Source organism: Coenobita brevimanus, chromosome 42 (genome assembly GCF_032717465.1).
Source record: "Coenobita brevimanus isolate Jiangsu-jjx chromosome 42, ASM3271746v2, whole genome shotgun sequence".
NCBI lineage: Eukaryota > Metazoa > Arthropoda > Malacostraca > Decapoda > Coenobitidae > Coenobita > Coenobita brevimanus.
The window spans coordinates 2,625,001-2,637,500 of NC_136995.1; positions in this window are offsets into that span (position 1 = coordinate 2,625,001).

Sequence of the window (12,500 nt, forward strand, 5' to 3'; positions counted from 1 at the left end):
AAGCTGAGTTGGGTGTGTGTGTGTGTGTGTGTGTGTGTGTGTGTGTGTGTGTGTGTGTGTGTGTGTGTGTGTGTGTGTAGCAACTAGTATCACACAAGAGGAAGAGGATGGAAGTTGGTGTGTGTGTGTGTGTGTGTGTGTGTGTGTGTGTGTGTGTGTGTGTGTGTGTATAGCAACTAGTATCACTCAAGAGGAAGAGGATAGAAGTTGAGTTGGAAATTTGTGTGTGTGTGTGTGTGTGTGTGTGTGTAACTAGTAATGCACATAGAATAAAAAATGCAAAAATAAACACAATATTAACTTTTTTAATGTCATGAAAAAGAAAACGAAAATGAGAGAGAGAGAGAGAGAGAGAGAGAGAGAGAGAGATGGATGAAACAGGGAGACACTGTGACAACCTGGTGTATGTGTATTCAAACCCGTGTGTGTGTGTGTGTGTGTGTGTGTGTGTGTGTGTGTGTGTGTGTGTGTGTGTGTGTGTGTGTGTGTGTGAATAATGTTAATCTGGTTTTGATTCTCTCTCTCTCTCTCTCTCCATTCTTCTTCCTTTCCCCTCTCTTCTTCTCCCCTCTTACCTCTCTCCCTAACTCCCCTTCTTTTCTCTCCTTCCCCTTCTCCCCTTTTGATTCTCTCTCTTTCCCCTCTCAAAATCTCTCTCCTCTTCCCCCTTCTCATTTTCCCCTCCTTTCCCTCTCCACCCCCCCCCTTCATTACCCTTCCTCCCCCCTTATCACCCTCCCGCTCCCCTCCCTCCTCCCTCCCCTCTCCATCTCACTCCCTTCCTTCTCTTTCCTCCCTCTCTCTTCTCCTCCTCCTCCTCCCTTTCCCCTTTTTACTCTCTCTTTCTCCCTTCTTCCCCTCCCTTTCCCCATTTTTCTCCCTCAATCTCCCTTCTCCCCCTCCCACTCTCCCTTTCCCTCTCATCTCTAAATCTCCCTCCCTCTCCTCCTCCCTTCCCTCCCCATCCATTTCCCTTTTTTCTCCCCTCTCTACACCTCCCTCCTCCCCCTCCCTTTCCTGCTCCCCCTCTCCCTTTCCTCCTATCTCTAAATATCCGTCCATCATCCTCCCTCCCTCTCCTCCTCCCTTCCCTCCCCATCCATTTCCCCTTTCTCTCCCCTCTTTACATCTCCCTCTCCTCCCCCTCCTCGTCCCCTCTTCCCTTCCATCTCTAAATCTTCCTCCTTCTTCCACCCTCCCTCTCCTCCTCCTTTCCCCACCTCTCCCCTTCTTCCCCTTCTTCCCCTCTCCCTCCCTTTTCCCCTCCCTTTTCCTCTTCCCTTCCATCTCTAAATCTCCCTCCTTCTTCCACCCTCCCTCTCCTCCTCCTTTCCCTCCCTCTCCCCATCCTTTCCCCTTTTCCCCCTCTCTACATGTCCCTCCCCCATGCTCCTCTCCTCTTCCCTTCCATCTCTAAATCTACCTCCCTCTCCTTCTCCCTCGTCCTCCAAATCCTTCTCCCCTTTTTTCCCCCCTCCCCTCCCCCTCCCCTGTGACTGATTGTAGGGGATAAAAAGGCGTTTCGGACAAGACGGGGATAGCCCTAGGGAGGCGATATTGTTTTTGTTGTTTCCTTACGGTTGTTGTTTTTCCTCTTCTGCCACCTCCTCCTCCGCCTCTTCTTCGTTATTTTTCTCCTCCTCCTCTTCCTCTTGTTCTTCTTCTCCTTCTCCTCCTCCTCCTCCTCCTCCTCTTCTTCTTCTCCTCCTCTCTTCTTTTCCCTCTCCTCTCCTTTACTTTCTTCTTCCTCCTCCTATCATATCTCCTCCTCCTCCTCCTCCTCCTCCTCCGCCTATTTAGACTACTTCTCCTTCCCCTCTCCAGTTTCTTCTTCTTCCTCTTCCTCCTCTTGATCCTCCTCCACCACTTCCTCTTTCTTCTTCTTGTCTTGCATTTTCTTGTCTTCATTATTCCTTCCCTTTCTATTCTTATTTCACATGTACTCTTCCTGTTTCCTGTCACACTCTCCTTCGTGTCATTCTTTTTATCATCCTTCTACTATTCAGTCTTGTCCTTCCTTTATCTTATTTCTTGTTGTTACTGAATTATTATTATTATTATTATTATTATTATTATTATCATCATTAATATTACTATCATTTATAACATTCATCTTACGTATTCCATCGTCAATCCTCTCTCTCTCACTATCTATCTATCTATCTATCAATTTACCTACCTATTCATCAACTCTATCTATCCACCTATTTATTTTTCTATTCCTCATCCATCTATTCATCTCTGTCTGTCTGTCTGTCTGTCTCTCTCTCTCTCTCTCTCTCTCTCTCTCTCTCCAGCCAACTCTTTTTCCTCTCACTTCCTTCTCCCATTCTCTTTTCTTCAACCTTTGTTTAACGAGGAAGCTAACTTAATTTCCAACTCACTCCTTGAAGAGAGTGTTGCGTGCATGCGTGTGTGTGTGTGTGTGTGTGTGTGTGTGTGTGTGTGTAGGGGAAGAAGGGTGGAGTGTGTGTATGGAAGGGGAAAACTGGTGTGTGTGTGTGTGTGTGTGTGTGTGTGTGTGTGTGTGTGTGTGAGAGAGAGAGAGAGAGAGAGAGGAAAAACAAGCGAGGTGTTTGGGACGTAAAGAACCGAACCGTGTTTTGTATGCAAGGCGTGTGCGTGTGTGTGTGTGTGTGTGTGTGTGTGTGTGTGTGTGTGTTTCCTTTCTCCGTCTCTCTCCCTCACCGTCACCCCCACCCACACCCCCACCCCCACCCACACCCACAAAAACACAAACTTTCCTACCTAATAGAGACAAGAATGAGGAGCTTTGCATAATCTCTCTCTCTCTCTCTCTCTCTCTCTCTCTCTCTCACTTAGCCCTAGAGAGGTCGTGACACCGCCATTGTGAGAGAGGTCATAAACGCTGCTCACAATACACCACTGAAAGAGAGAGAGAGAGAGAGAGAGAGAGAGAGAGAGAGAGAGGAAAAAAGTCCTATTTTGGTCGTTAATGCAATCCTCTCTCTCCTATCCTCTCAGTTTTCTCTCCAATTCTTCTCTCTCTCTCTCTCTCTCTCTCTCTCTATCAGTATTCACTCTCTCCCTTCCTTCTTCGTTCCCTCCTCTCAAATCTTTCTTTACTCCTTCTCCCTTTTTTTTCTTCTTCTTTCTCTCCCTTTCTCTCTCCCTCAGTCTCTCTTCCCTCCTCTCTCTTTCTCTCTCTCTCTCCCTCCTATTCCTTTCCTCCATTCCTCTTCCTACCTCCTTATCAGTCTCTCAATCATTGTTCTTTTTCCCCTTTCCCTCCCTCCCTCCCCTTCCTTCTCTCCCTCCCTCACCCTTTCCTCCCTCCCTCGTTCTCCCTCCCTGACAAGTGTCTTTGGCTCTGTCTCTCTCTCTCTCACAATCATTCTCTCTCTCTTTATCTATCCATCAATCTACTCGTATCTATCCATCCACCTACCTCCACATCTCACTTTCCAGTCTCTCTCTCTTTCTCTCTCTCTCTCTCTCTCTCTCTCTCTCTCTCTCTCTCGGTCATAAATTTAAGAGGTGCGAACAGAAACAAATCAAATTTCCCAGGAAAGGAACTGAGAGAGAGAGAGAGAGAGAGAGAGAGAGAGAGAGAGAGAGAGAGAGAGAGAGAGAATCCATATGTACAAAAAAAGACGAATATACGAAAAAAAAAAAATGCAAATCCTAGAAGTGGATTTGGGTTGGGTTGGGTTGGGTTGGGTTGGGTTGGGATGGGATGGTTGGGTTGGGTTAGATTGGGTTGGGTTGGGCTGGGATAGGTTTGGTTTGGTTGGGTTAGATTGGGTTGGGCTGGACTGGACTGGACTGGGTTGGGCTGGACTGGACTGGACTGGACTGGACTGGGATGGGATTAGATGGGATGGGATGGGATGGGATGGGTTGGGTTGGGTCAAATTGGATTGGGTTGGGTTGGGTTGGACTGGGGTTGGGTTAAATTAGACTGGGTTGGATTGGGTTGGGTTGGGTTATACTAAATCATATTAAATCAAGTAAGGAAGCTCCCTAACACGTTTTCCTAAGCGATTTATTTTGCACACTGCACCTTACTGTCCTATTCTGTGTTCAATAAATCCTCCCAATATCACCATACTCTGCATAAATAACATACAAAAGGATATTAACCAGCCATAAAATAAATCGCCAAGGAAAAGGTGTTAGAGACTTATATAAATCCTCCCAATATCACCGGACTCTGCATAAATAACATACAAAAGGGCATTAACCAGCCATAAAATAAATCGCTAAGGAAGTGGTGTTAGGGAGCTTCCTTACCCGATGACAATAAGAACTCGAGTGTCTTGGGAGGAGTCTTACTTACTTGTTTTTTTTGTTTTTTGTTTTGTTTCACAGTAGGGCGACTTAGGACATTTCAACAACTCTCGTAAAACTCTCTCTCTCTCTCCCTCCCTCCCTCTCTCTCTCTCTCTCACACACACACACACACACACATACACACTTCCTGTCTCAAGTTATTTTTTCCTCAGTCTGTCTCCAACCCTCTCCTTTCTTCCCTCCCTCCCCCTCTCTCTCTCTCTCTCTCTCTCTCTCTCTCTAACATATCCTATCTCAACTTCTTTTTCCTCACTCTGTCCCCTAACCTCTCTCTCTCTCTCTCTCTCTCTCTCTCTCTCTCTCTCTCCCTCTCTCTCCCTGGCAGTGTTCCAGTCCGCGTTTTTCTCCTCCACTCACTTGAACCACATGCATAGGGTGTGTGTGTGTGTGTGTGTGTGTGTGTGTGTGTGTGTGTGTGTGTGTGTGTGTGTGTAAGGGGAGAAAGGTGGAGTGTATGTATGGGGGGGAGGCTGGGTGTGTGTGTGTGTGTGTGTGTGTGTGTGTGTGTGTAAGGGGAGAAGGGTGGAGTGTAGGTCTGGGGGGGCGGGTGGGTGTGTGTGTGTGTGTGTGTGTGTGTGTGTGTGTGTGTGTGTGTGTGTGTGTGTGTAAGGGGAGAAGGGTGGAGTGTATGTATGGGGGGGAGGCTGGTTGTGTGTGTGTGTGTGTGTGTGTGTGTGTGTGTGTGTGTGTGTGTGTGTGTGTGTGTGTGTGTGTAATTGGATAAGGGTGGAGTGTATGTATGGGGGGGAGGCTGGTTGTGTGTGTGTGTGTGTGTGTGTGTGTGTGTGTGTGTGTAAGGGGAGAAGGGTGCAGGGTATGTATGGAGGGGGGAGGCTGGTTGTGTGTGTGTGTGTGTGTGTGTGTGTGTGTGTGTGTGTGTGTGTGTGTGTGTGTGTGTGTTTCTTAATACATACACATGCGCCTTTCTTACCATTATTCTTTATTTGCACTTTCTTGAGAGAGAGAGAGAGAGAGAGAGAGAGAGAGAGAGAGAGAGATACAGCATCATTAACCCCTTCACTTCGAGGTCTTCCCAGTAAAATCGCCTGGAGACCTAAACCCAAATCACGTTTCCAGGTCTTGACTAAATCTACGCTATTCACTCGGTCCCAGGTCAATTTATATGTGAACCCGGTGGACTGCCGGCTGAGTATCCCCCCTCCCAACCCACTCCCCCCACTCCTAGCCCCCAATCAAGGTGAAAAATAAAATAATAAGACAAGGATAGTACCCGGGTCAATATTATGCTGTCAGGGGGGTTTATAATGGCTGTTAAATGGAACAAAGTGTGCTGTCAAACGAGGTCAAAATGTCATTAACCTGTGTGTGTGTGTGTGTGTGTGTGTGTGTGTGTGTGTGTGTGTGTGTGTGTGTGTGTGTGTGTGTGTGTCTGTGTGTGTTTCAAGTCCTGAGTGACCTGCAGTATATTGACACTGAGGAATGAGAGTCAGTGTGTGTGTATTATGCATATCTATACCCATGTACGTGCATGTATGTGCGTGTGTGCGTCCCTAATGACCGCCCCTCAAGCCAGACTAATGGCGGTGTGAACTAACATGGCGGGAATTGATTAAAGGGGTGACACGCTGCCACACACGTCACTAATATACCTGTGTGTGTGTGTGTGTGTGTGTGTGTGTGTGTGTGTGTGTGTGTGTGTGTGTGTGTGTGAGAGAGAGAGAGAGAGAGGAGAGTAGTGTGTGTGTGGAGGGACATGGGGAGTGTATGTGTGAAGAGTGTGTGTGTGTGTGTGTGTGTGTGTGTGTGTGTGTGTGTGTGTGTGTGTGTGAGAGAGAGAGAGGGTGGGGAGAGAGGAGAAAGGGAGGAGAGAGAGGTAGGGAGAGAGGAGAGGAGAGGAGGGGTGGGGGAGGAAAGGGGAGGGAGAGAGAGAGAGGATGGAGATGAGGGGAAGATGAGAAATGAGAAAAGGGTCAAGTGTGATTAAGCAGAGAGAGAGAGAGAGAGAGAGAGAGAGAGAGAGAGAGAGAGCAATAATTTCAACTCTTCCCTAACTCCCTGTCTATCATCCACTCCTTAACTCTCTCTCTCTCTCTCTAACCCACCTTGCTTTTATTGGTCTTTCTCACTTACGTTTTATTGGGCGTAGATTTATTGAAAAAATTTATGCTCTCTCTCTCTATCTATCTATTCTATCCATCTATCTAGTGACTCAGTTTTATTCTCTTCACATTTTTCCTTTTCTGTGATTCTCTCTCTCTCTCTCCCTCCCCTTTCCTCCCCCTCCCCTCCCCTCACCCTGTCACTCTCTCCTCCCTTTCCCCTCTTCCCTCCCTCTTCATTTCCCCCTCCAGTCCTTCTCTCTCTCTCTCTCTCTCTCTCTCTCTCTCTCTCTCTCTCTCTCTCTCTCTCTCTCTCCTCTTTCCTCCCCCTCCCCTCCCCTCCTCTCACCCTGCCACTCTCTCCTCCCTTTCCCCTCTTCCCTCCCTCTTCATTTCCCCCTCCAGTCCTTCTCTCTCTCTCTCTCTCTCTCTCTCTCTCTCTCTCTCTCTCTTAATGAGACGTGGCACCCGCCTTGAGGTGCAAATAAAAAAATAAGACAATTGAACATCTGAGGAGGAGGGGAGGGAGGGGAGGGGAGGGGAGGGGAGGGGAGGGGGAGAGATGGATTATGAGAAGGACGGGTAGGTGGAAGAGGAGGAGGAGGAGGAGGAAAGGGAGGAGATGGGAGGAAGGAAAGAGGAGGAGGAGGAGCAGGAGAGAAAATAGGTGAATTTGAGGGAAGGAGGGGAGGGGAGCCGTGAGGGAAGGGGAAGGAATAAGAGGAGAGGGAGGGGAAAGGTGTGAAAAAGAGAGGGGAAAAGATGAGGGAAAGGAGAGAAAAGGAAGGGATGTGTAGGGAGGGAGGGAGGAGGAGGAAAGAGAGGGGATAGGAGGAAGGGAGAGGATGGGAGGAAAGGGAAGTGATGGGAGGAAGGGAGGAGAAGGAAAGGAGGGGATAGTTAGACAGGTGGAAGAAGAGGAAAAGACGGAGAGGGAGGGTAGATAAAAGAAGGGGAGAGAAGTAGATTTTAGGGAAGAGGGGATAAGGAGGAAGGGAAGGGGATGGGTAGGGTAAGGCAAGAGGAGGTGGAAAAATGGAAGGGAGATGGAAGGGAACGGGGAAAGGAAAATAAAAGGAAAAGAGAGAGAAGGGAAGAGAGAAGGGGGGGAAGAAGAGGAGGAAAACGAGAGGGAAGAAGAGAAAGGGGACGAGAGAGAGAGGGAAGGAAAGGAAGGTGAGGAGGAAGAAGAAAGGTGGGGAAGGAAGAGAGGGAGAGAAAAAAGAAAGGAGAAGGAAGGCAGAGGGAGGGGAAGACAGGGAAGGAAGGGGGAAAGAAGGGAGGAGGGAGAAGAGGGAAGGAAGAACAGCTGACTGACTCTGTGTGTGTGTGTGTGTGTGTGTGTGTGTGTGTGTGTGTGTGTGTGTGTGAGAGAGAGAGAGAGGGAGGGGGGAAAGGACTCTCTCTCTCTCTCTCTCTCTCTCATTCTCATTCTGCCGCCCTCTCCACAACACAACGTGGATCTAGGGCCAGACCTCACTAACAACGGGTTACGTCGTGGCTTTGACCAAACGGGCACTTAGTATTCTGTCCACCAAAGACCAAACTAAATTAAAGTGGCAAACTGAACGAAACAAACTGACACTAACTTAAATGGGTGAAACGTAGCTAATCTAACTTTATCTAGACTAAGCTAACCTGACCCAGCCTAACCTACCTTTAATTTAACCTACTAGAACCTACCCTACCCTAACCAGAACTAACTTAGCCTAACGCAAAGTAATTTAACGTAAGCCATCTCCATTCTAACTAAATATAAAACAAAAAGCTTTCCAGGTCCCAATGCTAATCGCCCGCCAAAATGTACTGCTGGCTAAGATACAAACTACCTACCACCCAAACTTGAAGATAATTTGCTAAACTCTACGGAATTCAGTCACCGCGTTTCACCAAAATCCAATCTACAATTAAAAATATATGTCAGCTGGCATTCGGTTGTCTCTGATCAATTTCACACCAAAAGTTAATCGCTTCTGCACATCCACATAGTTTCTGTTTCCTGAAGGTTTGGTGAAAATTCGTCCACAATTTTCCGAGATATTTTGGTAACACACACACACACACACACACACACACACACACACAGACACACACACACACACACACACACACACAAACTATATCGCCTCGCGTTGCTAAAGGCGGCCGACTATTACAACCTTAAACATACTAAATTAACCCAACCAATTCTAAACTCTCCTAAACTGACCCACATACACTCAACTTCATCTAATTTAACATTCTCAATCTAACTTAGCCTAGATGGAGACTGATGGGGAGAGGAGGGGAGAAGGGGATGGGGGAGAAGAAACGAAGAGGGGGGGAGGGAAACTGGGGGGAGAAGGAAGGAGGAAGAGGAAAAGAGGGGGAAAAGATGATGGGGGTTTGGAATGGTGAAGAGGGAGGGCAGGGTGGTGTGTGTGTGTGTGTGTGTGTGTGTGTGTGTGTGTGTGTGTGTGTGTGTGTGTGTGTGTGTGTGAGAGAGAGAGAGAGAGGGAGAGAGAGAGAATTTTCTTTTTGTTTTTTTCTCGCTTTTTCCTCTTGCTTTCCTCTCTCTCTCTCTCTCTCTCTCTCTCTCTTCTCCTCCTCCTCCTCCTCCTCCAAACTTCCTGCCTCATTTACTGCCAATTTTCCGTCTTGCATATATAATGACACGATTGCAAGTTGCACAGGTTGTTGATATTTATGTTGATTACCTGTTGCATAAATATAGCAAATAACGGAAATAAATATAAATACCGTAAATAAATAAAAATAAAAATAGTTAATAAAGGAAATAAATATAAATACCGTGAATAAATAAAAATAAATAGTAAATAACGTAAATAATAATGTAAATAAAAATAGTAAATAACGGAAATAAATATAAATAACGAATACAAATAATAATTTAATATAAATAATGTAAATAAAAATGTAAATGAAAATAGTAAATAACGTAGCCTAAATTAAAATAACGTAAATAAAAAGTAAATAACGTAAAAAATAGTAAATAACGTAAATAAACAGTAAATAACGTAAATACAGTAAATAACGTAAATACAGTAAATAACGTAAATAAACAGTAAATAACGTAAATGAAAATAGTAAATAACGTAAATGAAAATAGTAAATAAATAACAATAAATAACGTAAATAAAAGCAGTAAACGTAAATAACAATAAACAAATAAAAAAATATTACTAAATAGAGTAATAACAATAAATAATGTAAATGAAAATCAAATAACGTACATAAATTCGTTACCACATTTGTTTAGTTGTTTTGCATACTTTGTTTACCTGCTTCTTTTTCTCTCTCTTTCTATCTTCCTGTCTATCTGTTTCTGTCTACGTTTATCGAGTTGTCTGTCTGTCTGTCTTCCTATCTTGGTGTCTACGTGTCTGCCTGCCTATGTCTATCTATCTATCTATCTTACCTACCAATCCATCTACCTGTCTATCAACCTATTCTATCTATCTATGCATCTGTTTACCTGTCTGTCTATCCCTCTCTACCTGTCTGTCCATCCATCTATCTATCTACCTGTCTATCTATTTCTGCATATTATATTCACTTTATCTATCTCAGTCCATCTATCTATATTTATCAATCTATCTATCACTGCATCTATCCTTCCATCTTTCTACCACTTTAACTATCTCAACCTATCTATCTACCTACCCATCCACTTATCTATCTATCTATCTATCCATCTCTGCATCTATTCGTCCACTTTTCTATCACTTTATCTCAGTCTATCTATTTATCTATCTATCACTGCATCTATCCTTTCATTTCTCTATCACTATCTATCTCAGTCCATCTATTTATCTATCTATCACTGCATCTATCCTTCCATTTTTCTATCACTATCCCAGTCCATCTATCTATCTATCTATCCATCTCCCTAAATCTATCCACCCACTTTTCTATCACTTCATCTATCTCAGTCTATCCACCCACCCACCCATCTAATTATCCATATAAGATTCTCTATATTATAAAATCCAACAATCCTAAAATATATTCTTACTTGTTTCCGTCCTTCCTTCAAAATTTCCCTCGACTATTCTTCACCCAGATAATTGTTGCTTCTCTCCATTTTCCTGTACGGCTGACTGGTGAAGGGTGTGCTATCCTTGTCTCTTCCTTCCTTGATCATAATATTCAGGCCACACCTCTTCGTTGGTACTAGGTCTGTGTGGCTTGAGTGTCTATGTAACTCTCTCTCTCTCTCTCTCTCTCTCTTTTGAAAGGGAATGAAAATATTATCAGTGATCAGTTGGTGTCCGAGAGAGAGAGAGAGAGAGAGAGAGAGAGAGAGAGAGAGCAAAACAACACAATATCTGGAATAGAATCAGGACGGGGAACGTGGAATGGCAGGAATGAAGTGATAAAAGAGAGAGAGAGAGAGAGAGAGAGAGAGAGAGAGAGAGAGAGACAGACAGACACACAGAGAAAGAAGAGATGAAGAGAAAGGAGAAGAAAAGAGAGGAGGGGAGAGAGAAAAGGAGAGAGAGACGACAACAGGAGGAAAGAAGAGAGGAATGGAGAGTAGAGAGAAGAGAAAATGGAGAGGCGAGAAGAAGAAAGAAGTAAAGACGTGAGAGAGAGAGAGAGAGAGAGAGAGAGAGAGAGAGAGAGAGAGAGCAAACTACACCTGGGCTCCTACCTAATCTATACCTAAGCCTACCCTTTCTTCTACTTCTCCAAACTCCCATTTTTTATGCATCCAGGCTTAGGGAAATAATCTACGGGGGAAACTATGCTAATGGGTTTAAGGGGGGACTGATAAACCCATTAGATCTACTATTAATGGGGTTTATTTAATTCCTATTTTATACTTGGTAATTGTGGATGACTATTTAGGTTAGAGGGAAGGTGAAGCTTCTCTCTCTCTCTCTCTCTCTCTCTCTCTCTCTCTCTCTCTCTCTCCACGTCAGTTTGTATACGCAGGAAACCTCTCAACTGCCCTCTCTCTAACAACAATATTTGCTTAGCCTCTCTCTCTCTCTCTCTCTCTCTCTCTCTCTATGCATCTGTCTATCTACGTATCAATCTAAAAATCTATCTATATCTAAAAGGCTAACTCTCTCTCTCTCTCTCATCTCCGTCAATCTAATTCTCTCTCTATACATCTTTATCTAATTCTCTCTCTCTCTCTCTCTCTCTCTCTCTCTCTCTCTCTCTCTCTCTCTCAATAGCCAAAAGCAGCGACGTAAACTAAACTCCCCCCCCCTTTCCTTATGTCTGAATCTGCCCCTTTGTGTGTGTGTGTGTGTGTGTGTGTGTGTGTGTGTGTGTGTGTGTGTGTGTGTGTGTGTGTGTGTGTGTGTGTGTGTGTGTGTGTGTGTGTGTGTGTGAGAGAGAGAGAGAGAATTAGACATAGATAGATAGACAAACAGAAATACCATCGATCAAAAAAAATAGATAGATAAAGTGAACTCCCCTAAAGATTTTAATATACTGCATATATCACGTTATACTCCGTTATACTCTTTGCATATATCTGTATCACTTTATACTCTGCATATATCACGTTATACTCTGCATATATCACGTCAAATTCTTTGCATATATCACGTTATACGCTTTGCATTTATCACGTTATACTTTTTGCATATATCACGTTATACTCTTTGCATATATCAGGTTATACTTTTTGCATATACCACGTTATACTCCTTTATACTCTTTGCATATATCACGTTATACTCTACATATATCACGTTATACTCTTTGCATATATCACGCTATACTCTGCATATATCACGTTATACTCTTTGCATATATCACGTTATACTCTTTGCATATATCACGTTATACTCTGCATATATCACGTTATACTCTTTGCATATACCACGTTATACTCTTTGCATATATCACGTTATACTCTACATATATCACGTTATACTCTTTGCATATACCACATTATACTCTGCATATATCACATTATACTCTTTGCATATATCACGTTATACTCTCTGCATATACCACATTATACTCTGCATATATCACGTTATATTCTACATATATCACGTTATACTCTTTGCATAAATCACGTTATACTCTTTGCATATATCACGTTATACTCTACATATATCACGTTATACTCTTTGCATATACCACATTATACTCTGCATA